The sequence below is a fragment of the Tachypleus tridentatus genome, chromosome 12, assembly GCF_004210375.1.
Source record: "Tachypleus tridentatus isolate NWPU-2018 chromosome 12, ASM421037v1, whole genome shotgun sequence".
NCBI classification, from domain to species: Eukaryota; Metazoa; Arthropoda; class Merostomata; order Xiphosura; family Limulidae; genus Tachypleus; species Tachypleus tridentatus.
This window is the reverse complement of record NC_134836.1, coordinates 121,421,250-121,434,793: the sequence shown is the minus strand read 5'-3', so window position 1 is coordinate 121,434,793 and position 13,544 is coordinate 121,421,250. Positions and strand designations below refer to the sequence as shown.

At 34.2% G+C, this 13,544-nt stretch overlaps 1 long non-coding RNA gene across 1 annotated transcript; it reads left to right on the top strand.

The window, feature by feature from the left end:
• The first annotated feature begins 680 nt into the window (after positions 1 to 680).
• On the top strand, positions 681 to 12,660 carry LOC143233176 (uncharacterized). Its single transcript, XR_013018017.1, has 3 exons — positions 681 to 1,036; positions 11,654 to 11,781; positions 12,092 to 12,660. It is a non-coding gene; the product is annotated as an uncharacterized LOC143233176 (long non-coding RNA).
• The last annotated feature ends 884 nt before the right edge of the window (positions 12,661 to 13,544 follow it).

Sequence of the window (13,544 nt, the reverse complement as noted above, 5' to 3'; positions counted from 1 at the left end):
AAATTGTAAGTTCGTAAACTTATCATTGTCTCACCAGGAGATGATCTATCCTGCTCGAGCTGTACTGTGAGTTTTATGTGCGTCACAGGGAAATGAGTAGGTCATGCTTATTTATTATTTATTAAATTAATCGAAACTGTAAAAAAAAAAAATCAACAGAGTAAAAGCGTCACCTGTAGTCGATTAATCAATGTTTCCATCTTGAAGCTAACACTAATCCCTACCGAAAACAAAAGATACTTACGTAAGTAAGAACATCCACTCGTGCAATTATTATTAATCAACCGTATGCTTACTGGATGAGATACGTTCATAATATAGTTTTTAAGCCTAATTTGAAAGTAAAATCACTGCAAGAATTAAATACAATTTAATTTTAAAATATTATTGTTATTTAATGTTATTAATGTGTAATCAGAATTTGACAAACTTAATAACTACTGCTGTCTGTAGAAAGATTCTAATTTTACTAAAAGCTCGTGTTACGTTTTTAAGAAGACATTAAAACTAATAACGCTTTTGAACATTACATCAAAGGGGCGGGCGCAAGGTTGAGGCATTATGGGAAATATTGTGAGATGGACCCTTTGGATTGATAATCGTTGTTTAATAAGATTTCAGGTGTTGGAGGATAGGATGTGGTCAACTTTCCTTACGTTTTAAACCCCCCTATAACAGACTGTACTTGTACAAAAAATCTTTGTTTAAATATATCGTCAATACACGCCTACTGAAAATCAAACTTCGATATTTTATTATTATTATTTGTTGTACTTTTTAGAGAGCGGTATAGTCGCCAACTGAACTGGCTCTGGTAAATGCTTGCAGTATAGAACGAACCTTTCAAAGTTTGGGAACTGCAATGTGGAGGCGAGAAATATATACTACTCTTCGTGCATTGGCTGCCTCTGATGTGACGTCATATCTAAAGGCTTGTTCTATGAAAATATAAAAGGACAGGGTGGCTACACGTGGAGTTAGACGTAGGACAACTAAAGTTTATCGGTGCTAGGCAATCAGTGCAAGAACAAAATGGGTAAGTTGTGAGGCACACTTCACTGTTAAGTTGTCTAACCCCACTGTTGCATCCTACATTAATTTATTTCTTAAGCCTCAGTTTTACTGGTTTAAATATTAAACAAAGCTGTTCAACAACTTTAAATCGACGAATTTCATTTTTTTTTACGGTTTCTGAGTATAACATCTCAAAATTAAACTATGTAATTCTTTAAAGGTGTATGAGAAGTCTCTTTATGTTAAAAACTTTAGTTGTTTAATCCATTAAAAACTGTGTGAATGTAATTAACAGTGTGTTTTTAGGTGTTAGACGGGGAAAAATGTTATATAGAGAACCTCTGACATTTCATGAAGGAACTCGGGAGAAAAAATATAGTTTATAAAAAACATGCTACTAAACGATATTATTCCTAATAAAGGCTCCAGTGTATAAGAAGAGTGATCTAATATTACAAGCAGACGACTTTAGAATTAATTATCTGAAACTTTGCGTGATAGGTTTTTAGGCCTAACGTTTAAATTCAGTGCTCGATCCTACGACGGACGCAGCACAAATAACTTTTTGTGTAGCCTTCCGCTAGAACAAAAATCAATATTTGTATGGAAAAAAAATGGATAGTTAGTGACGTGAGAAAACCTTAGCTATCGTAACCAGTTTTTTCTGATGTTCTATTCAGAAAAAAATGGAATAAATCATCTGGATTTTAAGAACTGTTACAGCTAAAAATAAAGTTAAATTTTATAGGCTGAGTTTCTCGAGTATATCTTTGCAATATATCGAGTATATGAATTTATATGATCAGGATTCATTAAAATAGCAAATTGGTTCTTATCTTTCAGTCAGTAGTCAAGCGTTTCGTCATAACTCTTCAGTGACACAGAGGTATGTCTGCACATTTACAATGCCAGAAACTGCATACCAGTGGTGGGCAGTGAGTGTACAGATAGTCCACTGTTTGTAGCTTTGTGCTTAATGTATGAACTCTGTCGGCATTAGTTTGTTTGTTTGTTTTGGAATTTCGCACTCGAGGGCTATCTGTACTAGCCGTCCCTAATTTAGTAGTGTAAGACTAGAGGGAAGGCAGCTAGTCATCTCCACCCACCGCCAACTCTTGGGCTACTCTTTTACCAACGAATAGTGGGATTGACCGTCACATTATAACGCCCCCACGGCTGGGAGGGCGAGCATGTTTGGCGCGACTCGGGTGCGAACCCGCGACCCTCAGATTACGAAGCGCACGCCTTAACGCGCTAGGCCATGCCAGGCCATCGGCATTAGTTAGGGTTAGCCTTTCCCAAATAAACATTCTAAAATATATTTTCCAGTAACTAAAGAATTCATCTAAAATGCACAGTTAACCGTATCTTCAACTCTTATAAGTCAAAACTCAACTAAAGAAAGCAGAACGGTTACTTTTAGTAATTTAGAACAAAATCAACAAATATTTGTTTCCAACACACTGACAGAAGTTACTATTTAGATTAATAGATGGAGCTGTGAGGACAAAAAAATGACTTACAATCAGAATTATTTCTCCTATTTAGAAATCTGCCAAAAGATAGGCTTCACCCTTCCCCAGTTGGATCAGTACTAAATCTATGAAATTACAAAGCTAAAATTCAGAATTCCCCTCGGCAACAGAATGTAGTCGGCCCATTGTGTAGCTCTGTTGTAAATATATATGTATAAGAATAACCAACAAACCTTTACTAAAGCTAAGCAAAATCTAACCATATAACAGACGAATTATTTGAACTAGTTATACCTGTTAAGTATTATTCTCTTAGACTTTATAAGGTAACATACAATCCTTCAACGTATCATCCAAATAGTTTCAGCTGTAATTTAAGAAAGATTCTTGTTTGTAGCGCTGACATTTCTATTATTAATTCCACAAAAAAAGTGTCTAACTTTCAACAGATTTCGCTTAGAAATGTAAACCACGAAATACTAACATTTATTTAGTTAATTATAGTACTGGTTGTTTATTCGTGAAAATCCCTGTTCGTGAAGTTGCAAAATTAGTACTTCTGTATGTATAAATTGTATTTAAACCTAGTGGTAGATATCTTATGTACCGAGCCTCTAAAAAACCTGGAACAGGCATAGCCACGTGGTTGGAGTGCTCGACTCGCGATAAAGGTATATATAATAACAACGGATATTTAGAAAATAAAATTCAACACATACGTTATTTTTTATAATTTTTATCCACAGAAGCTATCCAACAGTTTTTGTCTTTCAGTTAACATGTAGAAATGACTACAATCAAATTTTCCACTGAACAGTGTCACATGTACCTAAAGTTACTTCAGCCATAAAACAAGCTTGGCTAATAATTTTAAATATTCATTATTTAGACCAGCATGTGAGATTAATTCTAAAAAGATCTTTAATCTCTACCTTTTAACGAAAAACACCGTACATAGTAAATAGTCGAGATTTTTCTGACTTGTAAGGAGAGAAACTGAGAATAATATATCACTTGGTTAAGTTTAAACATATATTCTCTCACTTCTTATAACACAAATTACTTTACATGTTTGGATACATTCGGCATCTCTCACAGTTGGTTAATTATTTATTTAACTAAGTCCACTGACTGATGGTGGATAAGTGATTGTGACACAGTGTCATATATCATAGAAAGTGTGACACAGTGTCATATATCATAGAAAGTGTGACACAGTGTCATATATCATAAAAAGTGTGACACTGTGTCATATATCATAGAGAGTATGACACTGTGCTATATATCATAGTAATTGCGACACTGTGCCATCCATCATAGTAATTGTGACGCTGTGTCATCTACGATACAAACTCTTAACTTATGTTACGTTATTAGTAGTGAGTAAAACATTAAGTTATGTTACGTTATTAGTAGTGAGTAAAACATTGTTAAGTTATGTTACGTTATGAGTAGTGAGTAAAACATTGTTAAGTTACGTTATTAGTAGTGAGTAAAACATTGTTATGTTACGTTATTAGTAGTGAGTAAAACATTGTTATGTTACGCTATTAGTAGTGAGTAAAACATTGTTAAGTTATCTTACGTTATTAGTAGTGAGTAAAACACTGTTAAGTTATCTTACGTTATTAGTAGTGAGTAAAACATTGTTATCTTACGTTATTAGTGGTGAGTAAAACATTGTTATCTTACGTTATTAGTGGTGAGTAAAACACTGTTAAGTTATCTTGCATTATTAGTAGTGAGTAAAACACTGTTAAGTTATCTTACGTTATTAGTAGTGAGTAAAACATTGTTATCTTACGTTATTAGTGGTGAGTAAAACATTGTTATCTTACGTTATTAGTGGTGAGTAAAACATTGCACAGCGACACCAAACAAACTGCTGAAAATCTATCACTACAAGACGCCATTTTTTTTTTGTCTCGATCTCTCTCAAACGGACGCTTAACTCGTAATCTGAGGGTCGCGGGTTCGAGTCCTCGTCACACCAAACATGCTCGACATTTCAGCCGTGGAGGTGTTATAACGTTACGATCAATCGCTGATAAAAGAGAAGTTCAAGAATTTACGGTAGTTGATGCTGGCTGGTTGCCTTCCCTCTAGTCTTACATTACTAAATTATGGATGATTAGTGCAGATAGCCCTCGTGTAGCTTTGTGCTACAAATTCTCTCAAGCAACCTTGATTTGATGAGACGTGAAATGGGTGAAACAAGGCGTCTGCAGTTAGGATTATGTTTCATGGAATATATTAAGCTTCCAGGTCATCATTTCTTTATCAAGAAATTCGAAATTTTGTGAGAAAAATAAATTAACAAAAAAATCTAGAAATTCCTTTAAACATCACAACCAAACACGATAAATATTAAACACTTTTAACAAAACAACACAACAACGTTCTGAGACTTCAACATGGGGTCAGGGGTACGTTCTCAGACTTTCAGTACTAAAATTCGGCGTTCGATTCTCCTCGGAAAATAGAATGCATATATTCCATTATGTAGTTTTTACGCTAAAAAACACACACCACTAATCCATTTTAAACATTTTCTAAACATGCAATCCAGGTTAACTCTGGCGATATAGTATATACTCTCGTAGCCGATGCTTCGATCTGATACGAAATTATTTGATTATTTAAGATTTTGTAAACCAATACAACCCTTTATGTTCTAAACTTTCTACTGCTATAAACAAAACTTGTCGATATTGGTGACATACGTCACGTGATTTTAACTTAATTCGTTTAATAACAATGAAATATTATATGGTACTATTTTACATATTATATGGTACTATCTTACTATAGCCACAGTCGGGTGTTTAATATGATATAATAATGTCTGAATTAAATATTTAGTTCAAAGGTTAAGAAAACTGGACTGAAGAGCACGTGTAATGACAGTGTTTTCAATTTCATAAACAAACGTAGTCGTACAGATGACATAAAATTTCATTAATACTTCGTTTTTTATTAAAATATATTTTTCTTTTCTCAATAGGATTTCTCTTTTACTATCAAGCAAACATTATCTAGACGGAAATGCGTTTATCTCATAACAAATTTTTTTAAAATCTTACGACCCGATGTATGGATATGTATTACATGCATCAGAAGTTTCAGGTTTCTCGAAGATTGTGTGTGTATACACCAATTTACATTACCTAATTTATCAATTGTATGAAATGTGAGGTTTTTTTTGTCTTCAATTATTAAAAATATCTCCATGATACTCTGTAACTTGCAGCCGAAACAAGTGATTAAATTCCTTATGGGAATTATCTATTTAAATATGTACATATAAAGTAAGACTTCGAATCATAAATTAATCTTTAAAAACGTTTTAACTCCAACTACCAATAAACTACAAGCTAGAATCTCAACGGCGCTGTCTAATCATGGTTGTTCCCAGTTCAAATACAAACTTTCTTTATAATTTAAGTGAAATAGGTTACGTGCTGTCAAATATCCTCGTTTTATAAGATTCGTGACCCCAAGTGGCTTAGCGTTAAGTCTGAAGGCTTATAATGCTAAACAAAACAAACAGGTTACTGTGCCCTCAGTGGGCGCAGCACAAAGAGCCCATTGTGTATCTTTGCGTTTGACAACAAACAAAGGATTCCTTGCTTTTGCTACCACAACTTGTGCTAAACGGACTGAATGTTGCTTTATGAAGTATTTAGTAGCCGTCGGTTGTTAGTACTGGTCAGTAGATTGAATGGTAACACATCAGTGGTCAGAACTTGTCGGTAGGTTGAATAGTGACACATCAGTGGTCAGAACTTGTCGGTAGGTTGAATAGCGCCACATCAGTGGTCAGAACTTGTCGGTAGGTTGAATAGTGCCACACCAGTGGTCAGAACTTGTCGGTAGGTTGAATAGTGCCACACCAGTGGTCAGAACTTGTCGGTGGGTTGAATAGTGACACATCAGTGGTCAGAACTTGTCGGTAGGTTGAATAGCGCCACATCAGTGGTCAGAACTTGTCGGTAGGTTGAATAGTGACACATCAGTGGTCAGAACTTGTCGGTAGGTTGAATAGTGCCACACCAGTGGTCAGAACTTGTCGGTAGGTTGAATAGTGACACATCAGTGGTCAGAACTTGTCGGCAGGTTGAATAGTGACACATAATAATTTGCCTTTTCTCGACACTTGCATTTTTATTTATCTTTCATCTGCAATTTGTTTCGCGGTGCATCCAGTGCAAGTCACGTGCTCCCGGTGTGGCGCCATGCCCGGTATGGAGTAAGTTGTTAACTTACCCGAAATATGAATCCGAAAATTTATAGTTTGCAACTCCTTGCCGCAAAAATGCGTCCGTAACTTTTTGGCCGCGAGTTGAGTGCTTTGTAACCGTAATGGTCATTTACCACTGTTCTATTAGACAATAGTAGTATCTGAACAATTGGCGGTGGGTACTTTTGACTACATGCTTTACCTCTAGTCTGTTAGTTAAAAATTAGAGATGGTTACGTGCAGAAAGCTTTTTGCACAACTTTTCTAAAACGGTCATTTTGGTAACAGACTGTTCTGAAGGAGCCTCATAAATGTTCTTTCCTTACTCGTGGAAAGGATACGTCTTGGTAAGTCTGCTCTTTTCTTACTCGTGGAAGGGATGCGTCTTGGTAAGTCTGCTCTTTCCTTATTCGTGGAAAGGATACATCTTGATAAGTCTGTTCTTTCTTTACTCGTGGAAGGGATACATCTTGGTAAGTCTGTTCTTTCCTTACTCGTGGAAAGGATACGTCTTGGTCTGTTCTTTCCTTGCTTGTGGAAAAGATAAATCTAAGATATGTATTTTTTTTAATTAGTCTGTTACTGATTTCAAATCGGATGTTTATTTTGAAACATTTCAGCTAGTCCCTTTAAATTGTTACAAGTCACTACGATACTGAATGTACTTTGTTTACAACAGCTGAGATGAGCTATTATAGTGAAAACTTTTTAAGATGTTATTTGTTTTAACAAAGATCTTCCTGAGAAATAACTTGTGATAAATCTAAAATACTGTCCCGAAACACGACTGATTTGAAATCTATAATATATTTTCTATGAAAACAGGGTGTCATAAACGTGTGCAACCAAATTTCATTTTAATCTTATATGTTAAGCCTAATAAATCTTCTTTTTTCGCCATTTTATTTGTCTACCAAACCAAACAGAATCTCAGTTTACAGTTTTAGGCTTAACTGAAGCTTTAGGGTATGTGTGTGTGTGTGTGTGTGTGTGATACTCTTAAGCCTAAATGTGTTAAATAATTACAAATGAGTTATTTATAACTGATCGTAAGATTTCTCTCTGTGTGTCTTTATATATGTGTACGGTCCAAACTTTAGTGATTTGTTTGTTTTATTTTTGTAGGGGAAAATACAATATATTCATACAAACTCTAGTATCTAACAACACTGCGGTGAAATATGTCTCTGGAGAAACCCTCATTTCATGAAATCTCTGTTTAATTTAAAATCTAGAAAGATAGCAGTCATTTCAGAACATCCATAAAATACGTTCTCAGTACACTTCTTTAGGATTTATATTTTCCTTTAATATTTAATCCTTATTAGAGTGCCAGCCATTTAAATAAATAAATATATAAGAATATACTGACATATAAAAAACATATTTCAAAGCTCATTTCTTACAGAGAGTTGTTATGGCGACAGTGATGCGTACGCGCACACAAATAGCCTTATAAAAGTGACCACGTGATGAAATAAATCTGTTCTGTTGTGAGTCACAACCGAGACTGAATGATTTGGCGCCAAAAGAATAAATCCATAAAAGAATGTCTAAGTGTATTCGTTGACGACTCTGGGAGACTACTTGGCTGTCGTGCTTACGTCTACAATAGTTTATTTTACCTACTTCCCGATCGCATATGTTCTTCTTACAAGAACTTTCTTTAACCACGTTTTCCACCTCCCAAACATTTTAGTATACTAAATAAATAACGTCTGTTCTCCATATTGTAATCCCACGTTTGAAAGCCTATGCTTCTAGTTTTGATTATTATCTTCCTCTGACGACTGATGTCTATTTTTACAAGTCTATCTTGCTTTCATTTTCTCTGGACGTTTCTTCATCCATACGTTGATGTGGTCATTCCAACTGTCAAAGAAACAGTTTTTGTTTATTTATCTATCTTTCTATTTATATTAGTATTTAGCCATCTGTAAGCGTGTCCAGCTTTATGTATATCCGTATGTACACTCCTGAACTTTAATCACGAGCAAACAACTGGTTTTTGTGTATTTTTAAGTAATGACGTAATATATTATATATTTAAAGTCAGGCTCAATGATATTATTGAATTTAACCTTTAAAATAACTTAGGATCATACTGATATTGCTTTTATTCCTATAAGGATCCTTTTTATCAAGTATTGTGAGTTATTAATTGGATTATGGCCGATAGTATATGATAGTTTAATGCATTCTAATCGGTTATCCGTGTATTTAGTTCTCGGTCTAACTGCTTATCTGGAGAAGTTTCTGTCACTGTCTGTCTGTTATTAGTTTTCTATCTTGAATATTTAAGAAGTTTCTGTCACTCGTGATGACGAGAAACCCATCTGAAGTAACTATGTGTTCTCAAGATGGCTGGTATGGGTAATAAAATTTCAATTAAAATAAAGTACAGAACAAACTTTTGACCTTCTGAGGTCATCTTCAGGTTAACAAATAGAGAGTTTGCAACTGACCGTTGCCGGACACATGTCTTAGGGATGAGTCTAAAGGGGTACGGGATTGTAGGGGGCGTTGCTGTTAGATGTTAGTTTATTAGTTAAGTGAATGAATTAATGTATTACATGTATATAACAAGTTGCCCTTACATCCAATATGCACTTCGGGTTAAGTATCAAGTATTATAAGTATTATATAACAAGTTGCCCTTACATCCAATATGCACTTCGGGTTAAGTATCAAGTATTATAAGTATTATATAACAAGTTGCCCTCACATCCAATATGCACTTCGGGTTAAGTATCAAGTATTATAAGTATTATATAACAAGTTGCCCTTACATCCAATATGCACTTCGGGTTAAGTATCAAGTATTATAAGTATTATATAACAAGTTGCCCTCACATCCAATATGCACTTCGGGTTAAGTATCAAGTATTATAAGTATTATATAACAAGTTGCCCTCACATCCAATATGCACTTCGGGTTAAGTATCAAGTATTATAAGTATTATATAACAAGTTGCCCTTACATCCAATATGCACTTCGGGTTAAGTATCAAGTATTATAAGTATTATATAACAAGTTGCCCTCACATCCAATATGCACTTCGGGTTAAGTATCAAGTATTATAAGTATTATATAACAAGTTGCCCTTACATCCAATATGCACTTCGGGTTAAGTATCAGCCTGTATATCTGAGAAGGTATGTGAATTATTCCTTGCCTTGAACTACAGTGTGTATATCTTTACAAAATTACGCATGTTGAAGTACAAATTCTGTAAAGCTGTTGTTTTGAATTAAGCACAAAGCTACACAATGGACTATCTGTGTTCTGCCCACCACGGGTATCGAAACCCGGTTTTTAGCGTTGTAAGTCCGCAGATACCGCTGAGTCACTGGAGGCATTCTGTAAAGAATAATAATTTCTTTACTACTTATTATACATAGTTCATTTTTACTTAAAGCACAAACCACGTTTGGAATAATACAACCAACTTTGGCCTAAAATGAAAAGAAAAAAAACACAATTTGTATAGCTGTATAGTTCAAGCTATTTTTATAGTCTTTCACTTCTTCTTTGTGGATATTTGGGTATGTTGAATTTTTAAATACCCAGGAGGGTCAGGTGCACAAGACCTCTTTCTCCATCTATAGCTTTCATGTCGGCTACTCTTTTGTTGTTGTTGCAGTGCTTTTGGACCAGAGTATCCCACAGTACTCCGGCCCTATATATCCTTTTTCCATATATATTTATCGGAAAAATAATAATATATTAATAAATAAAATAAAAATAAAAGTCAGAAAAAATGAAACATAAAAATCAAATATAACCAGTTCTAAACGTCTAGTGCGTGGTGGCCAGCTTGATTTATATTTCTTAAATATATATTTATAGGAGAGAGGTACTGAGGTCTATGTTCATCATGTACGTAGATCACATCTTTATGTCTGTTTTTATTAAAATAATTCAGTGCATTATACAAGAGTCTTACAGATATTGTTTCTATGTTTACATACTTGTACATGAATGTGGATGTACTACTATGTGGTACTTTATAAGTTGAAGTTAAGATTGAATTTTGTATTTTGTGTAGTTTGTATAATTGTTTAGGTGATATGTTTATCTAGGCAGGAGATGCGTATTCTATAATGGGTCTAATGTATGTTTTGTAGATTTTTATTATATTATCAGATGATGTACCTTGATTTTTACCCGATAGGCGTATTGCATAATTTGCTCTTTTCCAGATTCTAATCAGGATATTGTTAGTATGCTGTATCCACGTTAATTTGGTATCATAAGTTAATCCTAAATATTTAGCAGAAATAGCAGTCAGTAAAAGTGATACGTTCATGTATAACTTTGATGAATCTTTTCGCAGTTTATTTAATCTGCTGAATAGTATTACTTGGGTTTTCGGAATATTTATTTTTATTCTATATTTCTGGCAGTTTTCTTCTAAATTATTCAGGACTGGTTGGAGGTTTGCTGCTGCTGTTGAAGGTGTGGGGACACTTTTCCAGACCGCTACATCGTCAGCAAATTGTGATGCATTACAGTCTTTACCCTTTATTATTGTTTCAATTTTATTTTGACGCCATGATGGCAGCTGCAGTGCCACCTGGTGTTAAACTAACGTATTATCCAAAAATCTTGTTTATTAGTGAGCCAATGCGGGAAATGTATTTAAAAATTATAAACGGAATATTCTTCAGCCGATATACTGGGGATGGGTTGTTTTAAAGCCACTGGTGCGAGCCAAATTATGAAAATATATGGTAACTTCCATTCTCCGGTAATTGGTGCTTGTCAATAGAACGAACACTAACCTCCAAGATGATCAAAACTGTAAGGGACCTTTTTAAAATATATCCCATTATGTTTCACATGAACTATACCGTTTTAAGCCTTGCACATGTGACTTTAAAAGTACATCTAAACTGAAACACAGTTCCCTTTTATTTTCAGTTTCTCGTGAATTTGTGCTATTAGTATTTATAGCTATATCGGCGTGCTGTTGGATTGCACAGGGGCGCTACCTACCGACGAGATCTGATGAAGCAAGAAAAGAAAAAATTAAGAATGTTCTCCAAATGGTATGTTTGGATATTGTTTTCAGTTATCTTTTCATTGGCTTACTTATTTATCACGTGCTGTTAAAATTATCCCTTAATCAACGAATTCAGACGAACATAAAATTACAGTTATCTATTTGAAAGTCTAAACTAAGTGCAGTATTTAATTCAAATATAATTACCTACAATGGGATAAAATACGAAAATTTATCAAATACCTGCTCAATAAACGTGTGAAACATTTGTTATATCGAAACATAAATTTAAAATTTATATATAATATGAATAATAATTAAGGGGTTTTTTGTTGTCTTTTTTTTATTATTATTAGTTGTCAGAACTTAACAACTTGGATGAAGACGGATACAACAGACGACAAATGCAGTATGACTACAATCTTCCCCTACCGGCCTTAAAACGTTCCATATCTAACAGCATCAGCCAAAATTAATTGCGTCATCTGTCGACGACAACCTTTATTAATGAGCAAATTTGAATTATTAATTTCAATTTGCTTTTTCGAAGCTTAACATTAAAATAATTCAATCAGCTATAATAATAATCGTACAGTAAACTTCGGAAAATTGTCTTGGGTGATACCAAATAGTAATTATTGAAATATTTGAATATAAGTAAAAACCAGTCATTGATCTACAAGTGTTAAACAACTTATTAGGCTTAATATTTAAATATTATTACTTTTCCTTAAAATGTTTATTTTTAAGTCTAAGTGCCAAATCATGGAATTAACAGACTTTTAAATAATATATTGTGATTGTTTTTAAATCAGGCTTAAAATATTTGGCAAACTTTCAGACCACTAAATAATGACACGTGCTACACAGATGCCATAAACGTTTTCTTTTTTTTTCTTCTGAAAATTAAGAATAAATGTAGATTAATGACAATCGAGCCACTAGTATGGTTTACCTTTATTGCTTTAAAATATAAAATGTACGAAGTTTACGTTCGAATAAAGTATGTTTATTTCAAGACAAGAGCAGTTGGATTCATTATTATTTTCAATAGTATGCTTAGAACACAATGAGAACATTAAGTCAGAAAGAATAAGAAAACACAATTCGTCAGTTCCTTCAGACCACTTAATAATCTGTATGTATTAGACCGATGTTATAGAACAGTTGCTTTTATGTGGAACAACAATACGTTAGCATTGATAACAACCTAACCACAAGGATACATTGCTTTCACTATTTTCAAATTTTTGTTATTATTGGAATGACTTACACATATATTAGGGGTGGAATTCACAATTGTGTTTTGTATATCGTCACAGTATTCTCTCATTTTAATTCATTATCTCTGTGTGGTTTGGCCTGATCCACTCCTAATTCTGAAATATCTCTCCATTTAGAAAAGAGCGCCACCTTTTCAAACTCACCTTTCTCATTTCTTACATTCTGTTTTGTCTCCTTCCTTCATTCAGTCATACTTAGAAATTCAGTTTAACTTTGTGAGACTTTTTTTTTTGCCTGCAATACCATTATTGTAATGTGTTCTCTCGTTGAGCAGGTTCTTTTAAATAGGCCAGGGGGTTAAGGCACTCGACTCGTAATCTGAGGGTTGCGGGTTCGAATCCCCGTCACACCAAACATGCTTGTCCTTTCAGCTGGGGGGCGTTATAATGTTACCGTCAATCCCACTATTCGTTGATAAAAGAGTAGCCCAAGAGTTGGCGGTGCGTGGTGATGACAACCTGCCTTCTCTCTAGTCTTACACTACTAAATTAGGGACGGCTAGCGCAGATAGCCCTCGAGTTGCTT